Raw genomic sequence first — 13,399 nt, forward strand, 5'->3', positions numbered from 1 at the left:
AACCTCAGGGGCTCAGCCTCCCTCCCTCCCAGACCAGGCGTCCCAGGCTCCCCAGGCTCATCACCTTCCTCGCCCTCCGGGCTGGGTCCGCCCCCGTGGGGCTTCCGCCAGACCAAAGCAATCGACTCATCGTAACAGACTCGCGCGTCCGCCAGGAAACTCGAGTGTCAGAGCTTTGGTTCCGCGCGCTGGCTTGGTTTAGGAACTTAAGGATTTAAATGGTGTTTGTACTCGCGGTCACCGGCGCCTCCCACGTTCTGGGTCTTGACCTACGTCTTCTCAGAACACTCCCTGGGACATAGCCTCTCGATAAAATCAGCTAAGGAAAAAAGTTGGAGATCGTTTCTAGGGCTATTTGTGGGATGAGAAGTTTACCAGCTTAATATCAATTTTTAGAAATACATAAATCGCCACAAAAGGTTAGGTTGAATGGTAATCAATATAGTGTCATGCTATCACTGAACTTTTAATGCTTTTACTGTGAAATAGCCTGTAATCTTCATTCATGAATGTCAATTCTGCAGTCATTCAAACTAGCACACCTTTTTGCAGGTCATTTGAAGGCTCCAGGAACATAAAGATGAAAATATAGGATCCCTGCCTGAAAGAAGCTGGCGATCTAATGGGCACTCAAATGAACATGTGTCTAACTACTGTGATCGTTTAGGAAACCGCCCCCATGTGCCATTTTCTGGGGTGAGTCAGAGAAAGCCTCACCTACCAAGTACGACATAGTCACTCCAATTTTCTTAGCAAGGAATCTAAGGCCCTCTGTGGTATGACTAACTTTAACCTGTCTTTTCTGCCACTTTTCCTCTTTCACTTCATACTCCAGCCTGGAGGAGCTATTATTCCCTGAGTATTCCATGAACTTCCACATCTTCAAAATGCAGCTTCAGGAACACCAGGTTCTTGAATCCTCCCTTACTCCACAGGCAATGTAAATTATTCCTCCTTTTAACTAACATATATCACAGAGCTATCACTCTATAGTTTTAGTATATAAAGTCATTGTTGCTCTAGATAACATATAAGTAAATGAAAATAACACAGTGGGAAGAATACTTCAGTTTGAATATGAAACTTGGGGTTTTCTTTTGGGTTCTGGGCTAAGGAAATGAGTCAAACCTGCCCACTTCAAAAGCATCACCTACACTGAGCCAAGGGAGATTTTGGAATGATCAGGACAAGGCTTATAAAAGTAAGACTGCTAATTCCTTTCCTTATTCCTGTTTCTCCCATCTTCCCTCAATCCAATCTCGCCAAGGAAGAGACATGTTGCAAACCTGGGGACTGGAGCAGTAAGAAAGGTGAGAGGACTTAACCTGAGAAGTTTGAGAGTGCTGAGAGAAAATTATGTAAATTTATAGGAGAGTCGGGTGCATTTGTAGAATAAAGGGGAAATTCAGATTGAAGGGATGGGTTATAAACAGGATTGCTATGGTTTATAAACAGGGTCTCCTTTAATGTTGTGATTCTTTTGTACTTTATTTTGGATTGTTTGACTTGTGCCTTTTGTTGTGTGTTTGTTTAATTAATCTATATGCAGAAAAAAAAACATCGGGCCATAGCATTTATTAGAAGATGTATTGTGATATATGCTAAATTTGTATTAGGCATTGCTTCTCTCTTCATTCATTTCCTTTTGACATTTCAGAACTCATAAAGCATCCAGGTTAGTTAAGTGTATTATTTATCCCCTTTCCCTCAGATACTAGATGCCAAGCATGCTATTCTAAAAGTCCAGACCTTGCCTTAGCCAGTTTGCTCAGTGGGTAAAGCATCATCCCGTGAATTGAAGGGTCCTGGCTTCAATTCTTGTCAAGGTTATGTACCAGTTGCAGCTTGATCCCTGGCCCTGATCTGGGCACATGTGGGAAGCAACCAACCAATCAGTGTGTCTCTCTCACATCAATGTTTCTCTCTGTCTCTTCCTCTCCTTTCCACTCTCTCTAAAAATCAATGGAAAAATATCCTCAGGTGAGGATTAACAAAAAATTAAGTCTAGACCTTTTCCTACCTTTTAACTATATAAAAACATCACCATACTGGATCCAACTCCAATAAAGCCCCATACTCAGCTAGTAGCTAATAATGGATTAAATAATATACATAAACTCTCGGTAATGTTATAGCTAATAATCTGTTACCCTTTTCAGATGGAGCATATATTCTATTTAAGTGAATACAAGTCTTCAGCCTCTCATTTGTTCAATCATTCAAATAAACATTTATTGAGAACTTTGAGATGGTCCTGAAGATGCAATTAAATTGTAAGAATTACAAGTATGCTGGAAGATTGTCAGGGGACAAATTTTGGGGCAGTGAGGAATTTAAGCACATATTGGATATTATTACATAGGTGGGAAATTCTATTTTCTATGCTTAGTACACACCTTAAGCATTACTATGGTGTATCTCAGTTTCTTTTTCTGTTAAATCGAGTGACATTTGTCATCACTTTTACAATTCTCATTTTTAAAAAATGCACAAAATATCTCATCAGTATGGGCTCTATTGCCTTCTCAGAAATATGACTCAAATCTCATCTGTATGTTTCCAGTGTTAATAAACAATCCAAATGTTGACTCAGCCATTATAACTGTCACACTTCCAAGTGGGAGGATATAAAATTTATATGCAGGAAACAAGGCATCTCTACCACCCAAGCCAGTCCCTCAGGACTGGTATGTTCTTGATAGATATCTAGGCAAGTTGCCCTCCAGTATCTGCTCTACCATCACTAACTCATGCAGGTACATGAGAGGTATCAAAATCACCAATCTTGAGAGCCTTAGCACCGAGGTCAGGTTTTAGAGCTATGGCCAGATGTAATGGCTATGGTATGGAAAGATTAGCTTCTTCATGAGTTTTTATGACTCCATAATTGACATATAATATCTAACTTGATTCACTCAAAAACCTTATAATTTTTTTAATTTTGTAAAATATATTTTATTTATTTCAAAGAGAAAGGGAGAGAGAGAGAGAGAGAGAGAGAGAGAGAGAGAGAGAGACATCAATGATGAGGAGAATCATTGATTGGCTGCCTCCTGCATGCCCCACACTGGGAATCCAGCCCGAAATCTGGGCAGTGCCCTTGATCAGAATTGAACCCGGGACCCTTCAGTCCTCAGGCTGATGTTCTATCCACTGAGCCAAACCGGCTAGGGTGAAAAACCTTATAAACTTTAAAAGAGCTTGATTGCAGACTCATTTTACAGGTGAGCAAATTGAGGATCAGGAAGAGTAAGAGGCTTGCACGAGTTCACACTTTGTAAAGTAGTACAAATGCCCCAACTGCTACTAAACTTCCTGTAGCATTTGACAATAGCATTGACTACTAGTATCTCCTTCTTGAAATTCCCTCCTCCATGGATGTTTGGTTCTCTTCTTTTCTCTTCTTCAGCGTTATAGACTGAAAACTGGAGTTCTTAGCTTTTTTCCATTTTTGTTCTGCCCCAGTGACTCTCAAACTGTAGTGTGCACAGAATCCCCTGGAGAGTTTATTAAAACACAGATTTCTCGGCCCCATCCCAAAAGTTTCTAATTCAGTACATCTAGAATGGGACCTGAAAATGGACTTTTCTAACAGGCTTCCAGATAATGCTGCTGCTGCTCATCTGAAGATTACAGTGTGAGAACCACTGCTCTATTTTCTTTCCCTAGGTAAACTCAACTCTTACCTTGGCTTCAAATGTTATCATAGTGTGGATGATTTCTGGTACATATCCAGTAGCCTCAATGGTTTTTGTACAACTCAAAGTCAGCATGCCATGAAGATGTATTCCTTCTTTTCTTTTCCCTCACTCTCTGCCTCCCATTCTACTTTTTAATTATATAAATTCAAAGAGGAAGGGAAAGAGATATAGAAACATTAATGATGAGAGGAAATTATTGATTGGCTGCCTCTTGCACATCCCACACTGGGGACTGAGCCCTCAACCTGGGCATATGCCCTCATCAGGAATAGAACTGTGACCTCCTGGTTCATAGGTCGGTGCTCAACCACTGAGCCATGCCAGCTGGGCTGTCCTAACTTAACTTCTATGGCTAGAACTAGAGTGGTTAAGAATTGGCTACTCAGTTTCAAGTTCAGTCCGATTTGAAACCAGTTAAAATTAAGTCCTTGACATTAATCAGCGAGGGAATCAACTGTTTCTCTTTTAATGCACACATTTCTCTTGTGATAGTGATCATTAACATTCTAGTTTTAGAATTATTCATGTATTGTCTTATTACTTTATTATGGAATATAAACTATAGCATGAATGGGGTCATGTCTAATACATTTCTGTCCTCCATGATTTCCTTTGTAGTCCTAAACCACAATCCATAAATTTTGGAAAAATAAATGAAGTAGCAACGGGAAAGGTGACAATGCTATGTCAAAGAAAAAATTGTTGTGTAACACCTTGGAGAAAATCAAAGCTAACTTTTCTGTACAAAAGTGCTAGAGGTCTCTTCTGTACATATTAATAAAACAAAACAAAAAAATCACAGTTAATTGCATTGTTTCTAAGTGTTCTATTACCTACATTGCAACAAATTTCATCAGGGAGAGCACATCAGGAAAACTCTAACCTTCAATTGCCCTGGCAACTAGAGCCCATCTTAGGTTTGGGAGTAAAGGCAGAAATTAGAGAGACAGAGAACCCTCTATAGTAGTCGTGGTAGTGCATTCACTATGTCTTGTATTGTCTGTATTTTGATGCTCTGACATATGACCCTCTCGGGGTCAGCTAATTTTTAGAGATAGTAAACAATGCTATCATGAGCACACTTTTTTTCTTCTTCTTTTAACCCTCATCTGAAGATATGTATTTTTAAAATTGACTTGAGAGCGAGAGAGGAAGGGAGTAAGAAACATTGATCGGTTGCCTCCCTTACTCGCCCCGACTGGGGATTGAACCCACAAGCTAGATATGTGCCCTGACTGGGAGTCAAACATGCGTGCCCTTTTCAAATACAAACCGACTAATCCAGAGCCCACATTCCAGCCACCTTCTTCATTGAGCTCCCACACTCAGGGTCATTATTCACAGGCTCTAATCACCCCAAGGCCAGGTACCAGACAACTGGGGGCAGCCCTATGCCAGAGACCACTGACATTACTCAAGTTAGCCAGTCCGAAGTCTGCTCACCTGGCCTTGCCTGTTCCTTCCTATGAAAACCACAATGAAGGCTCTTGCCTGCAGGTCCTCCCTCTCCCTCTGCCTTGTGACTAATGTCAGTACTTCCCTGTGTGGCCCCACAGCATGGTGTGTCCCCTTGGGAACTGTAACAAACTGTCATTTCAAAGTTGGTTGACTCCTGATCTTTTGGCCTTACTACACCTCAAGTATCCTATTAATACACACTATTTAAAAGAGGTAGGAGGGCCCAGTCAGTGTGGCTCAGTGGTTGATTGTCAACCTATAAACCAGGAGGTCATGGTTCGATTCTCAGTCAGGGCACATGCCTGATTGCAGGCTCAATCCCCAGTGTGGGGCATGCAGGAGGCAGCCGATCAATGATTCTCTCTCATCATTATCTCTCTCCTCTCTCCTCTCTCTCTCTCTCTCTCTCTCTCTCTCTCTCTTCTCTGAAATCAATGAAAACATATTTTGTATTTTGGTAAACAAGAGGAGAAAGCTACCTATCCTTTTGTATTCCTTCTTCCATCTGCACCCAGAGAGACACTATTTTTAGTAACTAGTAGTCCGTAATTGTTCCATGAGTAAGTTTTCTTCTACATACATTACTTTCTTCTTAAACTCAAAAGGCAAGGGCAATATGGTAGAGTATAAGGAACACAGAAAAAGTTCTGCTTTTGGCTTCAAATCTTGAGTGTTAAAACCCAATGACACTAACAAGGGACAGGAATTTCACAAGTGTAACCTCCTCTTTTTCCATCTTTAAAATTGGGGAATAATCTCAATCTAATAAGGTTTTTTTAAACACCAAGTGACTTCCACTACAAAGTGCCTGGTGAGTACATAATATCACTAGTATTTTTATGTGAGTCCTTGAATTTTGAGTGGTGTCCTGGCCATGATGGGGGCTCAGTCAGGTCTGACAATGGTCATTCTTCAACTCATTTCCAGAATTACACAAGGGGAAATTTTTGTTGGACTTTCTCTGGCTTTCTTGGATAAAAGATTTTTAAACACACACACACACACACACACACACACACACACACACACTCCTAGGAAATGTGTCAATGTTCTTCAATCTGGAACTCAAAAGAGACCAACATTTGGGAACTTTCTCCTCTCAAATTTACTCCTGAAAGTCCATCTCAACCTGCAATAGTCGTTGTTAGCGGTCCTCAAACTCTAGTCTGGCAGGGCCTGCTGGTTTTGTAAATAAAGTTTTACTGGAACACAGCCACACTTTTGCTTAGATGCAGTCTATGGTTGCTATTACACTAAAACTGCAAAGAACCAAAGCCCATAAGTCTTAAATATTTACTCTCTGGTCCTTTACGAAAAAGTTTGCTGAGCCCTGGTTTTTGCTGTTCAAATTCTTTCTGTAACAGATTAAAAAGGATTAAAAAGGATCACAAATTCTTTGCACTATCTCCCAGAAATTCTTTCTGTAACAGATTAAAAAGGATCACAAATTCTTTGCACTATCTCCCATCAAGGGGTGGAGTTTAGGGCCCCTTTCATGGTGACTCTGGGCTTGGCCAGGCTTGGTCTGGCGAATAGGACGTCAGCAATGTGCAGAATGCAAAGCTTGATTAGTGCTTTCCACATTGGGGCTGGCCTTCTGGAAACACTTCCCTAAGGCCCCCCTCCCCTGCCCCAGTCTGTGAGGAGCCCAATCTAGTGGATTGTAAAATGAAAGGCAATGTGGAGAAGAACCAAGGCACCTAGCTAGTAGTCAGCACTAATTTCCACCTACCCTCTGCTCTGCCATCAGATAAATGCAGCTGCATGTGACCCCAGGTGGTATCAGGAGGAGAAACACTCAGGCAGCCCATGGAATCTTTTAAAAGTTTATTAAAATATTGTTTTAAGTGACTTAATTTTGCAGTGGCTTGTTATATAGTTGAAAACTGACATATGTTCTTCACCCATCATGGAGAAGGTGGCCATTCTGCACACACAGCAGGTACAGATTAGCACTTGGACTCCAGGCCTGCACTTTGCTTAAGCTCTGTGACAGAGCCATAATGACCAGTGTAAACTGCCTTTCCTGTTCGCATCAAAGTCAGCTATAAGCAGAGTCAATATTCAGTTCTGACAAACCCTTTTTCATCCTATGGCACAAACCCATTTCTGCCTCTGTGTATCTTTTAAGGCTTTGGGGGATGAAGGGGCCAGAAGTAAGATACGAAAGGTTGGCAACTGCCTTCAAATGTTGTATGTAAATACAGAAGGGTACAGCTACTGCTATTTTGTAACCTTGTGTAGCCAATTCCCTATTATCCACAATGGAAGGCTGAGCTAGCATGGTTGAACCAAATTCAGTAAACTAAACTTTCATTTTCTGAAATGGTGAGAAGTGAACTTCTCATTGGCTTTAAGTAAATTCCCAGATCTGGAACTAACTAGCTATGTATGATGAGCAAGTTAACCTCTTTAAACCGTGAGTTACCTTATCTGTAAAAATGGGATAACTGATACTATGTTACATAATGGGGAGATGTTTTTTTACCTTAGTTATGCAAAAGAGCACCCCAGGGCAGTGCCTGACACCATGGCGACTAGGGACAGTACAGTGCCATGGTTATGTATGCAGGTTCTAGCTGTATAACTTGGGTGGATTAATCTCTCAAAGCCTCGCTCATCTCACTGTAAAATGGGAATAATGACAACAGTTGTTGTGAGGCTTAAATGAACACATGCTTAGGATAGTAGCTGAAATACTGAAAGGAGCTCAATAATTGTTAGCCAGTTAATAGTGGTACATGATAGTGCCCTTCCTTATCTCCTTAGTCAAAGATAAGCCTCAAATTGATCATTTAGAGTTTTCTTTCCTCTTTCCATTGTTTTGTCAGAGGCACTACTCTTAAGAAGTTGGCAAAAAGAAAAAAAATTCAATAATCTCCAAAATAAGGTGGAAAAATTATAAAGATCACTGACAAATGCAACAAGTTTTTATTAGATGCCAGTATTGAGTGAGGTACAGTTAGATACACTAGGATCTCATTTGCTCTATCTGGTATCAAATAGCAAAGCTTAGGAAATTATCATCCAGTTGATGGCCTCACTAACATATTTAATTTGTAGTTATATTTCCTAGAAGTAGTTTTATGCCCGTGTATCTCCCAAGATGCTATAGGGCATCTACTTGCTATTTAGATCCAGGCATGCAATGTGACACTAGGGTCAAAGTAGAAAGGAAGCAAAATAAAATAAGGTTCATAAGGATAATAATTTTATAAGAACTAATATGGCCCAGGGGTAAAATGCACAAATAACCAGTAGTAAGAATTTCATATTCAAATCAGCATTGCAGATACAGAATTAAAATGGAGTTGTGTGATTCCATTTGCCAATCTGCAAACTAAGAAGGATTATTCAATTTTCCTGATTGGTCAATACATTTAATAATTACAGTAACTACAGAGTTCTTTTGTACATGACTCTGTTAATGATCGATTTGCATCTGAAAACATTATCCAGTCCTCTCCCTTTTCACTCAGCAAAAAGAACATGAACAGTAAGGACAACATTTAGAGAAACAAGACCTGATGTTTGGTATAACTTGATTCCTTAGGCACAGCAATACATTCTTATATGTTACAAGAGGCCCAGTGCACAAAATTCGTGCACTCAGGAGTGGAGGGTCCCTCAGCCTGGCCTGCACCCTCTCTCCAGTAGCCCTCAGGGGATGTCCGTCAGTCGGACAGCCTTAGCCCTGCCACGGAGGCAGGAGAAGCTGCGCTCACCAGCCATGAGCCCGGCTTTTGGCTCACTGACCACGAGGGGGCAGCTCTTGCGTTGAGCATCTGCCCCCTGGTGGTAAGTGCACGTCATAGTGACTGGTCATTCCGCCATTTGGTTGATTTGCATATTAGCTTTTTATTATATAGGATTACATTATCATCAAGTGCATCAGGTAAGAGATTAGGTGCTTTGTAGCCCAAATATAAATATCAACATCAGGCAAGAGTTTATGGCAGTTAAGAACCTGGTTCCAATCAGAACAGAATTCCTTTTAAAATACTGGCTCCCTTTGGATCACAATTGCCCTTTTGAATGTAAATGCTGGTCTCTCAGATTTGCAGAGAAACAGCAAAAGGGGCTCACCCAAGATCATAATCACCTTTCAACTTATAGCTGAGAGGTAAAGAGTTTGATAACTCAATATTCTGCTTCTTGGTAATGTTAGAAAAATAATTTAACATCAACATCACCAATAAATACTCCACCACTTTCCAATAATGAAATCTTAGCTTGTATCTTCAGCACCCAGCATGCACTCATTTGCTGATGGAAGAGAAAACCCTCATCTGTACAAAGGTAAGTGTGATTAGATTTGACTAGAATAAAATCTTTATTGGCTCCACATGAAATTATATCTTAATTTGCTTACTTACACAAAAACGATGTCCAATGTCAAAAAACATACTTCTCTAGAACTATTGGAATTAGTCTCAGAAGAGCTCATTTAATTGATGTTAGATCTTTCTCAGTTTATTCTGTGGCATCTCCCAATTATGCATGAAGCTTGCAACACACTTGTGTAGTCAATCAGTTCCTTTGGTCTTTATTTAAGACCCAGAGAGAAGATAGAAGTGGATTGAGATTTAAAAAAAAAAAGAGAGAGAGTTTTGTATATGTTCATGTAGTGGATACATTCAAGACATAAAGATGAGACAGAAAGAGCACTTATGCAACAAAGCAAGTGTGTGTGTGATCTGGTTTAAGTTAGCTCATATCCCTGAGCCTTGATGTTCTCATCTTTGAGACAAATACATCCTAGAATCTTTCTGGTTCCTTCTGCTCCAGTGTTCTACAGTTTGGTTCTGATTTAATAGATGCACAACCTGAAACACTATGACATTTTGCTGGAGGTTGATCAGTCATTAGCAAAACAGAAGCCAAAAAATGTTCCACTTCTTATTCCACATCTATACTTTGGGCAGAAGCTCACAGAGAGCTGGGCTCTATAAAGGCCCAAGTGGCCCGGCCAGAGTGGCTCAGCAGTTGAGCGCTGACTCAGGAATCAAGAGGTCACCAGTTTGATTTCTAGTCAGGGCACATGCATGGGTTGTGGCCTCGATCCCTAGGAGAGGCAGTCAATTAATGATTCTCATCCCTGATATTTCTCTTTTTCTCTCCCTTCCTTTCTCTAAAAATCAATAAAAACGTATTTTTTTTAATAAAAGTAGAGGGAAAATTGCAATATAAGCTTCCATTTTAAGAAAATAAAAAGGCCCAAGTGAAATTCTCATTTTTGGCTGGAGCCATGTCTGTATGTAACTTTAATGGTGTCTAGGTTTAAATGCCAGAGTATTTTTTGTTTTGTGGTTTTTTGTTGTTGCTTTTTTGTTTTTTGGGTTTGCTTTTTTTTTTTTTTTACTGACACTGTAACTAGAATCACCTGGTAAACTTTATTTTATGGTGCCTGACTTCCACACCCCGAGATTGTATTGAATTGGCCTAGATACAGCCCGGTCATCGGAATTCTTATAAGCTCTCCAGGTAATTCTAACCTGAGAAAATGGGTACAATTATTGGCATTCAGAAGTGATTCTTAAACTTCAGCTAAATCCGTCACCTGGAGGTATTATTACAGATTGCTGGGTGCCCTACTGTTTCTGAGTCAATAGGTCTGGGTTAAGCCCCCAAATTTGCTTTTCTAGCAAGTTCTCAGGCGATGCTGATGCTTTTAACCAGACCTCAGTTTGAGAACCACTGCCAGTGAGGAAGTACCACTGATGATGGCACCTGAAGACATGAGTTTACATCTTGGTTCTGTTATTACCACCTATGCAATCTTAGGAAAGTAATTTTATTCTCTTTTCTTTAGTGTCTTTATAACAATACTTAGATCCCAGAGTTGTGAGGCATGAACAATTAGTGTTACCTATCAGGGTTTAGTACAGTACCTGGCACAAATGCAGTAACAAATATTAATCTCCCTTTTCATTACGCATGACTAGAGGGTGTGATTAATTAAATTAATAGCACAGATTAAAACTTGGCAGGAAAAGGAAATAGACGATTGAAGCAAACAATATCTTATTAGGATTATATGTATAAGATAGGATGATATAGAGAAGTGTTCTAAGTACATGGTCTTAAAAATACTTTAAAACTTTGAACACAGTAGTTCAGGTAGTAGGAATGACACAATCTATAAAGTGGCAGGAATATTCAATTCAATTCATAGAGCATGGATTTTTTTTTTAAAGACCTACAATGGATTCCGACATCTTATCTATGATAATGTAGTCTTCTAGAGAATGAGAAATAAAAATATAGCACACCTGCCTAAAATGTCAATATATTGATCTTTAGATGCTATTTAAATCCAGGGAAAACCAAAATTATTAAAACGCATCAGGATCCCTATTATCAACCAAAGCTAAACTTCTACCAGCAGTGGGATAGGTGTTCTCTTTATTTATATATACCAACAAATAAAAAACCAAAAAGAGCTTTCCTTCCTGCTTGCCCCTTTGCTTCGTTTGGTATGTGTGTCTCAGGTCCTCTCACGAGTTAATGTGCACACCCTGAGGTGAACCCTGGGAGGCCAGCAGGCCCCTACAGAAGTGAAACGGCTACACACACTCCAGGTGCAGGGAGGACCCCGAGGCTGAGCCCCCACAGTGGGCGGGTGGGGGTGAGAACTGGAATACTGTCAGTGTTTCTCTGAGGAATGTACAAATGCCAAGCGTCTAGGTGACCAGTTCAGGTTTAAAGGCGTAAGTCACATCAGGATTGTTTAAAGCAAGTTTCTCCCTACAGGAATAGTTGACCCAGAGGCAAGGTCTTACTGGGATTTTTATTTTTAAAAGCCTTCCCTTTCCACTCTGGCCTCATGTTATTATGCAATGGCTTTCTTTTTCTGAATACCTTAAAGAAGTGTGATGGCTGCATTGTGTTGTGCTGAGTACCATTTCTTTTATTATTGTGTTCAACTGTTACTTAACCTGATAACTAGACTGTGAGCTCCTCAAGGGTCCTTAACTTGTCCCCTTCCTCCACGGAACGTTCTCAGTGATGGTTGCTCAGTTCTGTTCCCTTTTGCTGTCTGCACTGTACATTTGACACCAAACTTACATTGCCCTGACTATGCAAATTCCCTTTTTATGTATATAGGTTTGGTTCCCAACTGGAACCAAAAAAACCTTTAGGATGGAGGCAATATGTATTTTCTTTCTTTGTAAAAGTGTCGTAACAAAGCTGATGTCCAATCAACATTTGTAAAATACTTGTTAGATCATCTATGCCAAAAAATAGACACAACTGATTGCCCAAGGGGAAGTCCTCACATTCTTGTTGTCAAGATTGTATGTATAAGGCCTATAGTCTAGCTGATATGTTTGGAAGATGGAACTGTTTTTCTTAAAGCCAGAAAATTAGTCTTGGTTCAGCTCTCCTTAATGCTTTAAAGCCACCCTTCAATACCACTTCCACAGGATGGTTCCCACCTCATTATTAACCTCAGTATTCCGCAGCATCCATTCATCTGCATCTTGCTCTCAAGGTTTCCCTATGAAAGTTCCCTCCCCCCTAAAACAAACACAACTCATTTCTTCCCCTTCCCTGCAAAATGGTTCATTCATTAAAACCAAAACCAGTGTTTCGTGTGTTTTTTTCAAAAAAAAAAAAAAAATTACAAACTAGCAATCCAAACTCTCTAAACGGAACTGAATCAGAAGCAAAGCTGGTTTCATGCCCACCCGGCCAAGAGCAGTTCCCTCGCTCAGAGTTTGCCTGTTATTAGCCCTGGGGGACGTGTTAGCAGCCTGGGGACTCAGGCACCACCTTGGAGGCACTACTTTTTCCTTTGTGGAGTTTTCACTGGGTTGTTTTGTCCCCGTCACTACAGCTCTGACCACAATCATTCCAGCTGATCCTTTCACAGGCTGTGAGGTATCCAAAAAGTCACTAAGGTAGGCCGGAGATTGGTAAGATTTATCTCTAAACCTCAAAGGTTTTCCGACAGATTGACTTGCGCAAAGCTGGATTATGGCATTTTGCCTCAACTTCACCTTAAGTGTTATGAGAAATAAGAATTCTAAGGTTTTAAACTAGTTGCTTCAGTTTTCCTTCCTTTTTCTTATGACTCAAACTGGGCATCCTGTCAGGCTCACTCTCTTACTCCCTCAATTTAGATCACCCTTTCCACCAGAAATCTAGAAACCAGAGCAGCTTTCTACCTCTTTAACTCTCCATAAGGCTTCACTACTATACTATCATTTATCCACATATGTGTGTACATGTGTAAA

The 13,399-nt window shown here is 40.3% G+C and overlaps 1 protein-coding gene across 1 annotated transcript in view; it reads right to left on the reverse strand.

Annotated features, from left to right (window-relative positions):
* LOC102243001 (cytochrome c oxidase assembly protein COX16 homolog, mitochondrial) overlaps nt 1-13,391 on the reverse strand; it is a 33,967-nt gene extending 20,576 nt beyond the window's left edge. The window contains exon 1 of the mRNA XM_005877956.2: nt 12,844-13,391. The gene's annotated coding sequence lies outside the window, so the exon portion shown is untranslated. The remainder of the gene's footprint in view (nt 1-12,843) is intronic.
* Between the last annotated feature and the right edge of the window lie 8 nt (nt 13,392-13,399).

The sequence above is a fragment of the Myotis brandtii genome, unplaced genomic scaffold (assembly GCF_000412655.1).
Source record: "Myotis brandtii unplaced genomic scaffold, ASM41265v1 scaffold536, whole genome shotgun sequence".
Lineage (NCBI taxonomy): Eukaryota > Metazoa > Chordata > Mammalia > Chiroptera > Vespertilionidae > Myotis > Myotis brandtii.